The following is a 19,548-nucleotide window of genomic DNA, read 5'->3' as shown; positions in this document are numbered from 1 at the left end:
AGACCCATTGAAATAAATTAGTCTTGAGTAAATTAAGCTCCATAGATTTCAATAGCTCTACTCTAAGTACAACAAAGTCTATATCCAACCCAGTAGCTCCTGTTCATTAAACTCAATTATATAACCCCTGCGCATGTCGGCCACATGCTAGCTCATTTGCCTAATTACTTTCCCCATTCACAGGTTGTTGTGACATGCTAACCTGGTGGGGTGTGTGTGGCTGGGAGTTAACAAACCATAGAGAACCCAGTCTGCTGTAGGGTTGCCAATCATCCCAGTCATCCACCATGGCCAGGTTTGGACAGCACAAGAAGGGTAATTAGGAAAATGAGCCAGCATATGCAGGGGTCATTAACAAGCCACTGTGGCCTATTAATCACCCTTGCATCATGCAAACCCAGTCAGTGTAATTTGTAACATGTGCTGTGTTACCCATTGTGATCAGTAGAGGGCAGGTTTTTCCCCTTTTATGAATAGGGTCCCGATTTAAGAAGTGGCTTGATATTTATTTATTTATTTTGCAGGAGGGTAAATGAAACCATTCATTTATCTGGGAGGAAGTAAACAGGGGTAGAGTCTGTTCTCTGTCCTGGTGAACCCAGAGATTTAGAATCAATCTGTGTCTATCTCTATAGCTCTACTTACCCACCAGTCTTATCCCAGGTTCATCCCATACAGCCTTATCCTACTGTAGGTCTTTACATAGGAACATCTGTTTGAAGATTTTAGCTGAGTTGGTTTAACTTTTCCTTTTGTGTCTCTATATCACAGCCTAGCCATCATTTGGAATAGTACTGCTCATCGTTCTATTCAAAATTCTTGGATTCTCAATGTGGCTTATACCTACCCCATCATTATCCCCCAGGATTAACAGCATTCTGATAACTGGATTAAATTGGACCATTACACGTTACTATAGCAGCCAGAATAGAAATTGGCCAGTTTTTCTCTTGGTTGGTCACAGCTATTGTCACAGGTAGAAGATAAAAGAGATAACCGTGCCATGTCACACTTCCTGCTGTAATGGTAAAATAATAAAATCTCCTTTGTCACACCCATATGGCTGTTTGGGAAAGGACAGGTGTTTCTAATTGCACACTAATTGGATATAATACACTCATATTTAGATTGATAAAAAAATCCACGTAAATGTCCTTTTTGTTCTAGAGGCTGTTCTTCACCATTTCTACTTAATGAAATCACATCACACGCCGAAAGGTATTTTTAGTATGTTTTTCTTCTTCTAATGGAAACTAGAATTTGCTAGCAAGTAAATGCAAGTAATGCTGCATTTCCTTAGCAATTTTTATCTGAGGAAGGGCAGGTGTTTTAGTTCATTTTCCAGTAGCAATGGAAAGATCAACTTGGAAGAAATCAAATCTTGTTCAGATGTAATGTTAGAGAGCAAGGGCAGATGTACTTACTGGTTACTAGCATTGAACAGTAGAAAGTATATGGAGTTGCTATGTTATTACTCACCTCTGTATACCTATATTTATTCTTCATCCTATTGTTTTAGACCATTCCTTGCACCTGTCCTTCAGGTGAGGTCTGTTTGGGTCGCTAGATATTGCAAATTAGTCTGTTATGTAAGTTACTAAAACAAGGCAAACGGGACACTCCCTAATGTAGTTCACACCAGAAAGAGGCTTTTGTATATCTCCCATCTATACCAGCAAAGAGGTTAAGGAAGAGAAGTTGGACTTGCAATCATATGGGACATTATGATGGCAGAAGATGGTACATCATAAACATTGGAATGGTTAGGAAGCTATGAAGAGGGTGAGCAAGGGCAGTAGCCAACAGTGACATTCCGCAAATTGATATACCATTAGTTCCACTGCACCTTTCCATTGTGCAAGTAGTTGCCCATTACGTTTACACAATGGGTGCAACAGTTGCATAATCAATTACGCAAGTGGAATGTGAAAAAGGTTGCAGAGTGGTGCAAAGCATTTGTGCAACCAGTTGTATAATGGGTGCAAGCAGTTGTGTAACTGGTTGCGCAATGGGAATGCACAAGAGTTGTGCAAAACCACTTGTGGACCCATACTTGTACAAATGTAACTTTAGTTGGATTTTTCATGTCTGCTTGCACAACATTTGTCATAATGGAATGACACATTTGTATACTGCCCCATCCCAAGATACACTATTACATATTTTGAATGCCAAGAGCATTTCAGTTGACATAAAACGAAAACATTCTTCAGACAGTTGTTATATATAATGAACGCACATCATGGGGGCAGGGGCAAAGTCACCCCAACATCCGTGCATTGACAAGATTCTCCATATAGTTCCTACAAAGGTATCACTGGAGGCAATGCTGGTCCAGAGTACCTTATTGTGCATACTGAGCCTATGCGTTGACAGTGTGTATGGACTTTGGGACTATACACACAGTCTAGTGAATGTGTGTAGGTTATGGACAATGCCTGCTGCTGGGATCCTGATCCTGCCCTGCCCTGAAGGGATCCAGATTGGGGAAAGCTCATATGAACCTGGCACTGTACAAATGGCTAATATGGAAGACAGCCATATATAATTGTAGATGTGGCCCTAGGACAAAAACAAAAGGAATTTCTTTTCATGAAAACCATTTCAATATGCTAACAAAACCCTTGAATCTCATTCTATCTGTTTCAGGAGAAACTCTCCTGTGGCTAGTCTCCACCCCCACTAGTTATATGTATTTCTGTTCTCATTAGAACTGGCCGGGAAAGAGTCATATGTTGCTTTCAGTCTCTAAGGTGTCTCCTATAATGAAGAACTCAGTGGGGTTTACTTCTGAATAAACATACTAAGGCTGGAATTCAATCCACACTTAACAGAGAGTAAGACCAATTGAAGTTGATATGGGTTATTTCTGAGTAGACATGTATACCCAGTTTGCTTTGTAAACCCAGTCTGCATGGTTTGTTAACATAGGCTGTTTGGGAGTGTGTATGAGTGAACAAACATGTTGGCTCCTGACCACTTGTCTGCTACTGGCATGGTAAACAGCCCATGGATGCCCCATCTATGGGTTGTTCTCTGTGATGTGCAAACATAGAATTCTGAGTTATTGAGGGAGAAAAAAACCCAGAGTTTTAATCCAAGAACAACCCATGAGGTGTAACTCTTAGGCCATAGCTAGACCTAAGGTTTATCCCAGGGTCATCCTGGGTTCATCCCTGCCTGAGCGCTGGATGCCCGGTGTGGCACTTAGATGAACAGGTTTGACCGCAGGACAATCCTGGGATAAACCTAAAGTCTAGCTACGGCCTTAGTTGCTTTTTCCTCAACATCCCAGAGTTCTGGGTTTTCATGTCATGGAGAACAACCATCCCTGGATTGTTTAGCACACCATAAAAGGGCTTGTTTGAACCTGCACACTCCCAAACAACCCATGGTTAACAAACTATGGATTGTTTAACTGTGTGGACCAGGTTGTAGATGATTGCACTGTAAATCTCCCTTGGGTTGCTAGAAGAATATATTTCTTATCTTTTTCAAAACAGAATTTTCATCTCTTAACCCAAAGCTAGTAGAGTAATGCAAATGCAGGAATGCTTATCTGCAAAAAGATTTTAATCACCAGGAAGAATTTTGTGGTAGGCTTTTTAATCTTGAGTAATTAATAACCTCTTCCCATTCATATTTGTTTGGAAGCAAGAACCACTGATTATATTGGGACTTTTATCATTAGAAGGAACACTTAGCACTTTCATAAACATTGTATGGGAGTAGTAATACTACAACTAAAAGCTTGGCTTGGCATGGAAATGTGTGAAATGGAGAGTGGAAATACAGTTTCCCCTCATTTAAGTAGAGAATTCCATTGTTAATTATACTGCTAGGAGTATGGGCTGCTGTTTTTGTTAAATATTTAGCAAATAAGCCTTGATTTGTATTTATTACTTGAACGCTTTTCGGATTTTCAGTGCTAGCAGCAAGTAATCATCTGTCATAAAATAACAGGCTTTCGGCATATAAAGCATATTTCTATTGAATTTGAAGAATAACACTGCATAACCATCGAGGCTGTAATCTGCCTAGTGTTGCTCCGGTGGAAGTCTGGATGGAGGGGAAGTTGAGCGGAAGAAACAGTTGTTGGCACAAAGTTCCAAGCTAAGTGTTAATTAGTGCATACATCTTACCATATTTTGGGAAATATATTTCCTTAGACTTAATTACTATAGTGAAGGGCTTTTCCATCCCACATAGACAAGAAATCTCTCTTTTCCTTGAAGGCTCATGTGCCTTCCTTGCTCGACCTTTAGAATCAGCCATGGTCCATTGTAATTCTGAAATAATCCTTAGAATAAATGTAGAAATAAAGAATTGGACTAATTTAAGGTAGACCTCTAGCCCATGGCCATTCTAGATCCAGCGAGAGAGGTTTTGCCTCCTGCCACGGGCCCTCCTCAATGTCCAGGCCCCATCCCATAAGTCTACTGGGGCCTTGCGGAGGAGGCAGGAATCGCTGTTATCTCCAATCAATTACGGAGATAAGAGTAGCATTCCTTTACTGTGCCACTGCACCCTCCTCCATCAGGGAGGCCATGGCGCAGGTGAAGCAACCTCAACACAAAGCAGGGGCTTGAGTGAAGTACTGGTGGAGCTGGAACTAGCCTACAGTGTAGGATACCATACTATACCCATGTTTCCTAAATAATGTATCTGTTAAACTGTAATTTCTCTGCATTCTGGATATTGTGTGAACATAGAAAAGCCTTAACCACATGCTTTTGTTTGTTAATTGAATAGCTTTCACCTCAGTTGCCTAGCAATCTGCAGCTCCTGGTTAACAGAGAACGTTGACCCACATTGTGCTATACTTTCTGATAGTACATTCTGTGCAAGTGAAGTGGCCATTTTCTTCTGCTCTTCCCACACATCTCTTCTTCCTCCTCTGCTTCCATTTCCCATCTTTTAACCCACATCTCTTTGCCTTTTTCCAGCTAGTTCTATCTTCTGGTCCATCCTTTCTTACTCTTCTTTTTTTCTTCTAGCTTTTTATTTCTGTAAACATAGCAGTGCTCTTCATTCCTAAAAAGGCTGCCTCTAGTAATGTTGGAGAAAACCTCAAAAGAACCAAAGGAGATATCTTTTTTAGGAATCCAGCCCATTTCTCCCTATCAGGCAGATTCCATGGACTTGCAGACTATTTTTCTAACCAGGAATTCTGTGCAGATTTTGTCATAGAAAGATAAGCAGGAATGGGGAGGGGAGGGGTGGGAGGGAAAGCCCCATGGCCAAAAATGTGAATTTTCTTCATAGGCTCAAGTGTGAAAATGTGCTCTTTGGGGGGATTTGTGCATTTTCACACATGTGAATCTGAGCAAATCTACACCTGTGCGAATGCAAATTTGTGCAAATTCAGAAACTAAAAAAATCCAATTCCATTGATGGGTAGATGACAGAATGAATGGCTCCTAATTATCTGCAAAATGCAGACAGAATGGATTTTACACATCCCATATATCCCTAGCTGCGTCATCCACCTTATCCCATTTGTCCATTATTTCTGATTCTCTATTTCAAAACTGTTTTTAAAAAAGCTTTCTTATTGTTTGGCAACCATTCTGCTATTTCTCTGAAGGAATTTTTCAGTTGTGTGGAGAGAGCAGAAGGTTTTAGTGGGATCTCTGGAGGGGAAATGTGTTATTTTTAATTTTAAGACATCTTTTTTTTAATAAAAGAGAGAGAGAGAGAGAGAGAGAGAGAGAGAGAGAGAGAGAAGCTCACAACAGTCCATCTTTGAAATTACATGAAAATATGTTTTTTTCCCCCCACTGCTAGTTGAGCCTGCCAATTTGCCAGCTAAAACCAAATAGGGCTAGGGGTTCTGGTGGTTTGAATGGAAGGGTGGGTTTAAAAAAAATCCTGCAAATACAACTGTGGAGCTTTTTCATTTGTTATCCCAACACACACAAATACACACACACACACACACACACACAAAAACACACACACACACAAATACACACACACACACACAAATACACACACACAAATACACACAAACATAAATACACACACACACAAATACACACACACACACACACACAAATACACACACACAAATACACACACACACACACAAATACACACACACACACAAATACACACACACACACACACACTGTAGTCTATCATATGAGCTGTTTTGCACTTATAGTGCATAACGCTAAGAGAGCCAGTGTGGTGTAGTTGTTTGAATGTTGGGCTGGGAGTCGGGAGATCCAGGTTCTAGTCGACCATGAAGCTCACTTGGTGATCTTGGGCCAGTCACAGACTCTCAGCTCAACCTACCTCACAGGGTTGTTGTTGTCAAGATAAAATAGGAGGATTATGTATGCTGCCTTGGATCCCTTAAGGGGGGGAAGGCGGGATATAAATGTAATAAATAAATAAATAAACATAGGGGTTGCAAATGGTGTGTGTGTGTGTGTGTGTGTGTGTGTGTTTAATGAACCAAAAAAGTAAAACAGCTAGTTATCCCATTACTGCTAAGTTTACCCAGAAACCTTTTGTGAGGAATAATACTATTGCTGGCAATTGTTATTTGGCTAATCATGATAAAGTTCCAACTTGTTTCATTTTACAAATAAACAAATTCACAATGGGAAAGAAACAATTTGACAACTTCAGATGTCCGAAAATCTGATGATGATGATGATGATGATGATGATGATTTAAAAATACATCAGGGTTGGATACTATTGTACTAGAGAAAGGCAAAAGAATAATAGGCAGAGTTGACATAAAAGGAGACTTTACAGATACATCTCATGTCAAAATGGTAGGTGATTTTTTTTACACAATAAGGAGAGGAGCTGGTGGCTCTGATGTCAGTGGGGCAGTGAATCTGCTCTGGGTTTCAGTCAGAACCAGTCAGCACCTTGGATAGCTCCTTTAGAGTTCAACTGGTTCTGACTCAAACCCGGACGGGATTCACCACCCCATTGACATCGGAGCCACCAGCCTCCAATGAATAATACAATACACCAAATTCACAGGTCTATGGTCTAGATCAGGGGTGCAGACCTGGTGGTGGTGGGTGCAAATCTGGCCCACCTGGGGTCTCAATCTGGCCCTGCAGGGCTCCACAGATGGCCATGCCCTCTTCCCTATGCCCCACCTCCTTTGCCCTGACTGCCTATAGTTTGGTGGCCTCCCTGATTTTGTGCAATATTTTCACCAATCTAAAAGTTAGTAATGTCTCTCATAAGGCTTAGTTACTAGCAGTGAAAGTTTTAAGATATGCTGGTATTTTTGATCCCAGCCCTTTCGTCTTTGTCTCTCCCAAAGACTCTATATCCTATCACTTCAAACAAACCATGCCGGAAATGTTGAGTCCTCTTCCATTAATAGACCATATGAATCCATCATAGTTTTGCCCTCCATTGTACCGAAGTAAGTCCCATTGCATTCAGAAGACTCTCTTTTGAATAGGGTTGTCACAAGCACCCAACTGGGTCCGGTACCCAGGTGGAAACACACACACCCCAGGTGGAAACCCCCCCCCCCATGTTCACCTGCCCCAGACCCAGTCGGGCGCTACTCTTGTGAGCATGGACGCCCCCTGAGCACTCATGAGGCCCGAGCAAGCACTCGGCAGCTGCCCCCCATACCCCCAAAATTGCATACCTCCCTCTTCCTGTGTCAATGGCGTGAATGCTCCCTTGCATCAATGGGGCCTTTAAGCCTGCCATTGGCGTGGGGGAGGGATGTGCAATTTATGAAGGCTTCTGAAAATGTGCACTTCCCCCTGTTGTGTCAATGGTGGCCACCACTGACATAAGAAAGGGGAAATGTGCAGTTTTGGCATTTGTGCAGGTGGCTGCCAATTGCTTGCCAGGCCAAGCCGGGCTTCAGAAAAGCCTTACATGGGTGAATTAGCACACCCCTACTTTTCACTTTGATATACAAGATCAAGTTATATGTGTTTTGTTTTGTTTTTTTAAAAAATCCATTTAAAACGTGAAGATTTTGGCTTCAGTCTAGCACAAGTAACTTTATTCCAGTTCCCAAATATGTAACAGTGGCTGCTTAACAGCACCACTCTATAAGTTGATGCTTCAACATGGAACATTACTGCTGTTTGGTCCCAGTGGTGCCAGGAAGGCTGGTGCAATCTTGCTTCAGGGGTAAGAAGTTACATTGAAAATAAGATGCTGCTTGAATTGTGGAGGTTCGTGCAACTGCTTTGTTCAAAGATGTAGATGGTTATCTCTATTTTGTCACCATGGCAAGTGGTCTAACTACCTGATAATGTCTCCCAGGCAGCACAAAATTCTCCAACTGCCCCACTTGAAGCAGAGGCCTTTGGAAAAACAATTATCTGCAGCAGGGGACCACCTACCATTACAAAGCTGTGCTTTGTTCTAATGAAAATGCTGAACTATAAAAAGTGCTGCTAACCTGGCTGAAAATTGAAACTCTCTTTGTTAAGGCATGGAACAGTTCAAATTCCCTCCTTTCTAAAAATAAAAATAAAAAATGGGACAACACTGCATCTTATTGTCTACTGGGTTCTTGGGTTTGGGTTACTTGCAGCATGATTGATTACTCTTTTCTGTACTATCATCTTTTCAAACAAACTAACTAAAAACAAAATCTTTCACAGAATGTATCACAATCTCAGAATTATACAGATTTCCAGCCATTCTATGAAGAAGGCTACTGTTCTTTCTCCTATAGCAGAGGACCTCTAGTCAAGTAGTAATGGCACATGCTTTGCAGGTTCAGTCCTTGGCATCTCTAGATAAAGAGGGATCTTAGGTAGCAGAGCTAAGAAAGTAATAAAGGAGCTTGCAGAAGAACTCTCAGAACCTCTGTCTATTATCTTTGCAAAATCATGGAGGATGGGTGAAGTGCCGGACAACTGGAGGAGGGCTAATGTTGTCCCTGTCTTTAAAAAGGGTAAAAACGAGGAACCTGGGAACTACAGACCGATTAGTCTGACATCAATCCCTGGGAAAATTTGGAGTGAATTATAAAGAAGTCATTCTGATTAGCACACTAGCTAAAAGTGGGCTAGATGGAACAGCTATTAGGTGGATCCATGGAGGTAATGAGTGGGGTACTGCAGGGCTCAGTCCTGCTACACAGGAGGTGCTAGGAGAAAGGTCTTTCCTGCCACCCTGAGTAGCAGCTGGCAGGAGCCCAATTTTGCTGGGAAGCAAGTGTGCAATGAGGACAGTGCCTACCCCCCACCCTGGTCTGCTGTTTGGTGGGCTGGTGGAAGCAGACTCTATTGGGAGACAGGCACATGAAGGGAGTCCTCCCTGTGCATCGATTTTGCAGCAGAATCAACCGATTCTGCTGGGAAACTGGGGTGTGGGGTGTGGATTACTCTCCTGGCGTGCCATTTCCCAACAGAATCTGCTCGTGAGCCAGGCAGTGATGCAGATCAGTGATTTGAGGCCCTGGACTTATGCCCCTCCCTTAAATGGCCATGTCTGTGCCTTCCATTGAGAAGCACCCAACAAACATTTTTCTCCTCTCCTCCTCCAATGACTATACCATGCTATAAAACTGTTTCTACATTCCTGCTATGTTAGAACAGAAGCCAAACTCTTGGCCAACCCTGATCAAAGGAAGACTCTGAGCATGGGTAATTTGGCATGTGAAACTTACTTAAATCCTAGCATTGTCAAGACTACAGCAATAAAAGGGGGGATTGCTTTGGCTGCCCAGATGCCCTCCTCACCCATGGCTCTCTGGATGATAATTTGGGCCTGCCCTGGCCTGAGGGTCCCCAGCGGACTCTGGCCTCAAAGTCTTGCTTTAGCTGCCCTACTGGACCCAGGTGGCTGGGGTTGAGGAGGGGGGTTAAAGTCTGCCCCCCCCAATCCTAGTGACTTGAATTATGATGGTTGGGATGAGGAAGACACTTAACCTCCTCCTTGCACTGACCATAATCCAATTTTGGGGGGAGGGGGAGGAAGTTGTGTGTGCATGTGTGTGGGAGGAAGTGCATGAGAGTGAAAGTATGTGTGTCAGCAGCATGTGTGTGCTCCCTGGTGTGTGCGTGTGTGTGTGCCCTGGGGTTAAAATTGGCATCTGGAGACCCTGAAGCTGCCCAGCCCTGTGGTAATGGCATCACTGGGTATACAAATGAAATGAAATAAATGTAAAATACTTCTTAATTAAAAACTATCAATGTTGGTGTGAAGGCTTTATTTAAACACACAAAAATATGTCCTCTTCACTTGGAATTTTATCTCCTAATTCTTGGATGTATTGGCTTGACTAAAGGCACAGAGATCAATTACCTGTTTGTTCAATAATACTCCTGTAGCCGTTCTATCTCCAGCTGATTGGATACAATGTCTTTCTAATGTAGGAATTCCCCTCAGTATCATTCTAATGGAATTAAATGTGGCTGATTGTTATTGGAATAATTACTTAAACACCCACCCCCTTCACCATTTGGTAGCTCTGAAACTATTATTGTTTTTGACAGCTTAATTACCTAGTTATACATATGTTGTGGTATTTTAAAGTGACAGTTGACTAAGTTAATTAAGGGTTCTGGTAATTATGTGGATTTTCTTTAGACCATTTATGACTCCTTGATGTGTGAAATGAAATATTAATCTTATTGGTTATTGATAAGATTTCCTGTTAAAAATGGATATATTAACTCTGTAAAGCTGTAAATACTGAAAGGAAAGCACTGGGTCAGCCAGAGGAATAATATATTCATAGTAACCAGTCTTTCAGGACAGGTATAATATGGCCCTGATACCATGCACTGGTATTAGGACGTTACCCTTTTCCTTTCCGGATGTAATTCAAGAAGTTGGTTTTAAACTTTAAAACCCTAAATATCTTAGGCCCTGGCTATCTAAGGGAGTGCCTCTCTTGTGAGGAATCTGTATTCAAATCAAGATTTGCAGGAGAGGGCCTTTTGTTAGACACTCATGAAAGGACTTTCTCTCTATTGCTCCCAAAGTACGGAGTATGCTGTCTCAAGTACTATGACTGGCTGCCACTCTCTTGGCTTTTAGGAAGGGTATAAAGACACAGCTTTTCAGTTTAGTGTTTTAAAATGAGTACTTTAATGTATTTACCATTTTCAATTCTTTGTTTTTTTTTATTGATTGATCATTTTATGGTTTTAAATTGCTGTACACCACCTAAGCTACTTCTTTATATGTCAGATTAAGTGAATTAATTGTGCATTAAATTGGAAAGTATTGGGGATATTTTAGGGGAATTATATCAGCTAGTATTCAATTACACTATTTCTGAACTGAAGTATAGACATTTTTATACTTCATTTTTTATATACTTCTTGGGTTTGAGCCTGATATACTCATGCTTAGAATAAGCAAATTACATACATATAGTCATTACTAATGTAAGACCCAGTGATTTCAATTAGGGGTGTGCACAGACCCCCCGCTCCGCTTCACTTGCAGATCCGCCATTTTCCGGATCGGGCCGCTCCGCCCCGCCCCCGCTCCGCCCACTTCCGCTCCGCTCCGCCCGGAGCTCCGGATCCGGATCCGGAGCTCCGTTTCCCCCCCATAGGCTTGCATTGAAAGCTAAAAAATTATACAACTTTTTTTCTGTTCAAGTTAGAAACCTCATGTTTGGCACCATGACACCTCATGGGGATATACACACGCATGCCAAGTTTCAAAGCAATCCCATCATCCCCTGATTTTGGGTGAATTTTTGAAAATCGGGCACCCCACACACAACATCCCTGCGAGGTGGGCAGGGGAGGAGGGAGGGAAGGCAGGCAGGCATGCAGCTGGCATTTCTGGGGGCATAAGGAAGTGAGCCAAGGATAAGCCAGTAATGCATATAAAATGGAATAAATCAATCAATAAACAAAGGAGGGGTGGAATTAAAAGCAGCAGTGTTGCTCAATAAACAACAAGAAGAACTTTTTTTAAAAGGCTATATCTGTCTTTTACCAGCAATAGGGGGACGTGCCCGGGGGAGGGGGAAGTAGCTGCCAGTTCAAGACACTGACAGCCACAGCTCTGAGAAGAAGTAAAACGCTCACTTCGACTCAGAACAGGCATTGCTCCACCACTGAAAAGTGACCATTCACTTCAACTCATGATAGGCATTGCTCCACTGTTTTACTCTCTTTGGAAGGCTCTAATGGCCTTCCAGTGCAGGAGAGAGTGGGGGCACGTCCACGATGAGATGCCCTAGGGGAGCTCATCCCCTTGCACCACATCGATTCAGTTGTTCCCCAAGGTTAGGGTGGGGAGCAGTGCTGTGTTTCTATCTCTTATTCTTGGCTTAGTATATGATTTCAGGTTGTGTTTGTGCATTTGGTGGGGCTACTGTGTTAAAAAACACGGGGAAAAGCCCGTTCAGATGAAGAAAGAGAAGTTTCCCAGAATCCCAAGTTACCTGTTTTGCCTATGCCCTCCTCCAACTTTGGGATCATCATGACCGGGAGCTGACTCTGCCCCTCAGCCCTTTGAAAAAGGTATTTTTCCCGCCGATTTTTTAAAAACGTCTAGCCCGCGACCCGTACGATGCAGAAAGTTGAGAGTGGTCTCAAAATGACCCCCATCCACGACTCTCTGTGCACAAGAATTTTCAGAACGATAGCTTAAACCCCCCCCCCAGTTATCCCCAATTCTTTCCCTCAATGCAATCCTATGGGCGAAAAGCCGAAAACGCAGTTTGAGCCGCGCGGTTGACCCGATTTTCACAAAAATATAGCCCGCGACCCGTACGATGCAGAAAGTTGAGAGTGGTCTCAAAATGACCCCCATCCACGACTCTCTGTGCACAAGAATTTCCAGAACGATAGCTTAACCCCCCCCAGTTATCCCCGATTCTTTCCCTCAATGCAATCCTATGGGCGAAAAGCCGAAAACGCAGTTTGAGCCGCGCGGTTGACCCGATTTTCACAAAAATATAGCCCGCGACCCAGACAACGCAGAAAGTTGAGAGTGGTCTCAAAATGACCCCCATCCACGACTCTCTGTGCACAAGAATTTCCAGAACGATAGCTTCAAAAACAACGTAGTTATGCGCGATTATTTGCCGCAATGCAATCCTATGGCGAAATGTTTTCAAGATGGCGACCGGAGCGCTCCGCCTGAACTCGGAGCTCCGAAAAATGGGCGCTTCTCTTCGCCTTGCTTCTAGGGGGTCCGCGGTCCGCTCCTACTCCGCTTCTGGGTAAGGCGGAGCAGGCCAATCCGCTACTGCTTCTACGCTCCTAATCGGAGCGGAGCACATCCCTAATTTCAATGGATCCACTCTAGACATACTTAAGTCCATTCTAAACATGACTAAGACAAACTCATTGTGTAGCTTGCAATAATATATGTTATACTGTGCCTCCTCTTGTTTTCAGTGATTCATAAGGATGAGAACAATACACTGTGAAATACTATAGCTGACTATAAAAATGTAGGAATGTTAAAAACAACAACACTGTTTTGCTTTTGGCTTCATGCCACATAGTGTCCTCCATGTCCCTCCTCCACTCTAATAACATGTATTTACTTAAATAATTTAAAATGCTTGTTCCCTGCCATTGTATATTTCCATTCCTACGGTGGTTTTACAGTAAAACAATAAAATCAATAATAACTATTCAAAATACAACTTAAAAATTACAGTAATTAAAAATGGCCCAACATGGAAAGCATTTCACATTTCAACAGAGTTTTAAAAGCTGTGTGAATGAAAAAGTCTTCTCCTGGTACCAAAAAGGCAGAGTACATGCCAGGTGACCTTTTCTGAGGAGAATGCTCCATATCTGGGGTGCCTTGACTGAGAAGGTTCTGTCTCTGACCACCACTTAGCAAAACTCTGAAGATGAAATAGGGCTCTCTCTGTTCCTTATGCCTTCTTGCAAGATGGCAGGCTAAGTCAGCAGGGTGGTTGAGTTCTGGTGCTTGCTATAAACTCTGGGGGCAAGCAGAACGAGAGAGAAGGATCTCAATGATCCTGTTCAGATGATATACTAAGCCATGGTGGTTAAGCATTTTCAGCTAAACTTTATCGCTTACCTTGTCATGTGAACCATGACTTGGTGTCTCGTGTGAACCATTTCTAACCATGGTGGCTACATAACCACAGTTTAAACACACTTACTAACCATTTGCTGCAAAGGGGTTAGCAACCTAACCATGACTTATTGCGTTGTCTGAACAGGCCCAATAGCTCCAACATCTAGTACTGTTTTTATGGTATTTATGGTACCAAAATGTTTAAGCCTATTCCAATAACATAGTGCTTCATCCTACAGATTAGCTGTTCTATAACTTTAAAATTATTTATAGGATGTCCCCCGATCTCCTACTGATTTATGACTCTTCTTACTCATTCCCCTCATGTTTCCATCCTTCTCCTGTGTAGTTCCCTTCCTGCCCTGTTCTCTGCACAACAAACTACTCTTGTATGTCTCATGCACATTTGCAGATGCTGTTAGACTTGATTATGGGATAATCATTTAAGTGCCCAGGTGATCTCCTGTTGTTACAGAGCTGGATTGAGCTGACCAAACAACAGAAAAGACTGCTTTGCTTTTGCATCACTATAACCCTGATAGTTCAGAAAGAAGTCCTTCACACAAGCAAAGCTTTGGTGAGAGGCCAAAATTCCTGGATGAAGGGATTCCTGAGTGCTGATTACAGCCACTTCTGTTCTGACTGGTGCTCATGTGTAATTAAAATTAAAAATGGCATGTAAATTATGCAGAGGTTCTGCATCACAGATTTCTCCTTCGCTGTAAAGTTGACCTTCAAGTCCTTGGAAATCTGCTATTATTTGGCTGGGTGGCAGTAATATCATGCTTACACGTGTCATAAACAAATTATACTGTGCTTAGCACATTCATCCATCATGTAGGGCTGTGAGAGAAATTGTGGTTAAATAAAATATAGATTATGCCCAGTTGACAAAAGTTTGGGATATTGATACGTTCCAGATTCTTATAGATAATTGAAAAGAAATTGTAGTCCCTATGGCCAGAATTTTGAAAAAACAAAACAAAAACTTTACTGCAGCATTTCCCCCCATTATTTTATATTCTGTGAAAAGCCTCTGTGAAAATCTTTTGAGTTAATTGGCAGGGTATCAGATTATATTAGCTCATAATCTTTATCTCATAATTTCAGACTAAACCAGAGATTTCCAAGGAGACATCCATGGGCATCACTATGCCCACTAGGCCAGGCTGAGGCACCCACCAAAGTATTTTTCTGCTGTCCAAGTGTAGGAGTACAAGGCCCTCCCCAAAAAAGTCCTCCTTGCTGAGAAATGGCTGGGGGAGGGCAAGTGCACCCCCACCAAGGAGTCTCGGCATAATACAGACCTTGGCAGGGGGTGGACTTCATCCCCCCCTGCCAATTTTCAGCAAGGGGGGCTTTTTTGCTCCCTACATAATTTTCATAGGATTTTCAGCAGGGGGCTTTTTCTCACAACATGCAAATTAGTGGAGGAATTGCTCAATTCAGTTGCATGGGCATGGGGAGGAAGGAACAGAGAGAGGGGGTGCTAGATCTACACCTTGTGTCAAATCATTACAAATGTGGAATAAAAAAAACCCCCAGGAAATAACTCCATGAAAGCAGTGTATGGAATGTGGATTGTGTCCCAGCAGGTATCAGTGCACTTCAGTACCACTAAGCAGTAGTGTAGGTCTACCAGAGAAAGAGAAAGTGGAGAAAAAGTGTGGTGGGAGAGAGAGAGAAAGAAGCCAGGTGGGGGAGAAAGAAAAAGGAACCAGAGAGGAGCCAGGAAGGAAGGAAGGAAGGAAGGAAGGGAAGGAAGGAGAAGGGCCAGAGAGAGGGAAGAAGAGACACAGAGAAAAAGAGGAACCAGAGAGACAAGAAGGGAGGAATGAAGAAAAGGGGGGGAAAGAAAGAGGAGCCAAAGAAAGAGAGAAAGAAAGAGAGAGAGAGAGAGAGAGAGAGAGAGAGAGAGAGAGAGAGAAGGCAACATTCACAGTGCACATGCAGAAAAACAGAGATAATGAGACACTCTAACACTTTTGCAATTGCCCCACCTATCCCCATGGACCCCAAAAGGTTGGAGATACCTTGACTAACCAAAAATGTAATATAAGGTGGGATGGACTTAGGCTAAGATACTCAGAGTAGCATCAGACTGGGGGGGGGGGGGAATCACATTTCCCTACCATCACTCCTCCCCACTTCTGTCCCACAATACTTCCTCTTTCTTTACATGGCGAAGAAAGAGGGAGTAAACAATGACCATGTGGCCCATTCAACAGGTGTTTTTATTAGGCATGTGCTCCGCTCCGATTAGGAGCGGAGAAGCAGTAGCGGATTGGCCTGCTCCGCCTTACCCAGAGGCGGAGTAGAAGCGGGCCGCGGACCCCTAGAAGCAAGGCGAAGAGAAGCGACCATTTTTCGGAGCTCCTAGTTCAGGCGGAGTGCTCCGGTCGCCATCTTGAAAACATTTCGCCATAGGATTGCATTGCGGGAAATAATCGCGGATAACTAGGTTGTTTTTGAAGCTATCGTTCTGGAAATTCTTGTGCACAGAGAGTCGTGGATGGGGGTCATTTTGAGACTACTCTCACCTCTCTGCGTTGTGCGGGTCGCGTGCTATATTTTTTTAAAAATCGGGTCAACAAACAGGGACAGCGCGGCTCAAACGGCGGTTTTCGGCTTTTTGCCCATAGGATTGCATTGCGGGAAAGAATCGGGTATAACTGGGTTGATTTTTAAGCTATCGTTCTGAAAATTCTTGTGCACAGAGAGTCGTGGGTGGGGGTCATTTTGAGACTACTCTCACCTCTCTGCGTGGTGCGGGTCGCGCGCTAGAATTTTTAAAAAAATCGGCGGGAAAAATACCTTTTTCAAAGGGCTGAGGGGCAGAGTCAGCTCCCGGTCATGATCACACGATCCCAAAGTTAGAGGAGGGCATAGGCAAAATGGGTAACTTGGGATTCTGGGAAACTTCTCTTTCTTAATCTGAACGGACTTTTCCCAGTGTTTTTTAACACAGTAGCCCCACCAAATGCACAAACACAACCTGAAATCATATACTAAGCCAAGAATAAGAGATAGAAACACAGCACTGCTACCCCACCCTAACTTTGGGGAACAACTGAAAAGATGTGGTGCAAGGGGATGAGCTCCCCTAGGGCATCTCATCGTGGACGTGCCCCCACTCTCTCCTGCACTGGAAGGCCATTAGAGCCTTCCAAAGAGAGTAAAACGGTGGAGCAATGCCTATCATGAGTCGAAGTGAGCGTTTACTTCTTAGTGGTGGAGCAATGCCTATTATGAGTTGAAGTGAGCGTTTACTTCTCAGAGCTCTTGGTGAAGCAATGGCTTTCTTGAGCTGAACTGGCAGCTGCTTCCCTCTCCCCCGGGCACGTCCCCCTATTACTGGTAAAAGACAGATATAGCCTTTTTTAAAAAAGTTCTTCTTGTTGTTTATTCAGCAACACTGCTGCTTTTAATTCTACCCCTCCTTCGTTTATTTATTTATTTATTTATTTATTTATTTATTCCATTTTATATGCATTACTGGCTTATCCTTGGCTCACTTCCTTATGCCCCCAGAAATGTCTGCTGCCTGCCTGCCTGCCTTCCCTCTCTCCTCCCCTGCCCGCCTTGCAGGGATGTTGTGTGTGTCTGGCTTTGACTCAGGGGAGAAGTCCTTCCTGTGCTCAAGTTCCAAATCCATTTTTCAAGTGTGGAAGAACATTCATATAGGTTGATCTCTACTCCCCAATTCATGGCATGTTGGGATTTCCTTTGAAATGGCCCCATTGAGAGGTCTGCAGGTTTAAGCCCCGCCAAAAAACAGGGGATGATGGGACTGCCTTGAGTCTCGGCGTGCGGCGTATGTATCCCTGGATAAGCTGTCATGGTGGTGAGTTTGAGGGGGTTTTTTAACGTGCAAATTGACGGAGCTATGGAAAGGGGTGTGAATGGGGTGCCCAATTTTCAAAAATTCCCCAAAAATCAGGGGATGATGGGATTGCCTTGAAACTTGGCATCCATGTGGACACATGGATAAGCTATCATGGTGCTGAGTTTGAGGTTTCTAACGTGCAAATTGACGGAGCTATGGAAAGGGGTCTGAATGGGGTGCCCGATTTTCAAAAATTCCTCAAAAATCAGGGGATGACGGGATTGGCTTGAAACTTGGCATGCTTGTGTATACCCCCATGAGGTGTCATGGTGCCAAACATGAGGTTTCTAACTTGAACAGAAAAAAAGTTGTTTACTTTTTTAGCTTTCAATTCAACCCTATGGGGGGAAAAAACGGAGCTCCGATCCGGATCCGGAGCTCTGAGCGGAGCGGAGCGGAAGTGGGCGGAGCGGGGGCAGGGTGAAGCAGCCCGCTCCGAAAATTGCAGATCTGCAAGTGAAGCGGAGCGGGGGGTCCGTGCACACCCCTAGTTTTTATGCCGCTGCTTCTCCTGCACATAGCAGGAAATGGTGGCTCATTTTGCAACAGCTTAAGAAAATCAGATTTTCCGGGGGGTGGGGGTGGGTTATGTTGGAAAAAGCAAAAGGGGTTCGAGATGCATGGGAAGCAGATGTCGTCGTCAAAAGGACCTGCGAAAAAACCATGAGTGGGCAGTAATGAGGGTGTAATAAAACGCTTGTCTGATGACGCTCCCAGTAAAGCCCCAATAAAGTAAAAACCTTGAATGAATTCAACAAGTATGTTTTTAGTTTTAATGTTCACGAATTACAGGCCATCAATGGGAACAACCGTTTCTTTTGTGTAAGTAGTGCTTGCTGACTTGTCTGACTCTCAGCCATCTGGGCATCATCTTTCTTGTCCTACAGAGGTGCATCTTTCACTGCCTCTTGAACTTTCATGCTCTTTGATTTCAGTGTGGATGAGCCTGCCTAAGGAATAGAAGTTAAACTACTTGCAGCAACAGGAGAAACCAAAAACATAATAATATTACTGCAACTTAAAAGTGACTACTACAATAAACAATAAATATTGAGCAGAAATTTTATTTAAACTGTGGGTGTAAATCCCCAATTATTCAAAAGACAATAAAGAAACAATTTAAAAAACACAAGTCTGTGCAGTACGAAGTCAGGAGGTAAAACTACTTGACCTACACGTAATTCCTTATTATAGACTTGTGTATTCACTCTTGTGATCACTGGAGGTTTAAACTATCAATATTCAATACCCTCACATACATTAATTTTTGTTTTAAAAACTATTTTCACATTTTACAAGTCATTTACGTAGCAATCCATGCAGCACAGATACATACAGGAACTTTTTATAGCCTCAAAAATAAAAAGCAAGCAACGTCTCTAAAATAAACATGAAAATGATTTATATAACAGACCAAATACACTTTTATCTACAGTAATATCACATACAAAGTTTGGTGGGGGTGGAAGACCCTTGCCTCTCAGCCAAATTGGCCAAATGAAGTAAAATTATAACTGTGGTGTCAACCATAAGTAATATAAAGTACTAGTTATAATAGAAAATAGATATTCAGGTTAATTGGGATTAAAAGTACAAGCAAAACAAACTCAAAATATCCATAATTAAAAATAAGCTCACAAATTAAATCATTCTCATGGAGATATC

This window comes from Elgaria multicarinata, chromosome 5 (assembly GCF_023053635.1).
Source record: "Elgaria multicarinata webbii isolate HBS135686 ecotype San Diego chromosome 5, rElgMul1.1.pri, whole genome shotgun sequence".
Classification (NCBI taxonomy): domain Eukaryota; kingdom Metazoa; phylum Chordata; class Lepidosauria; order Squamata; family Anguidae; genus Elgaria; species Elgaria multicarinata.
Note: the sequence above shows the minus strand (reverse complement) of the source record.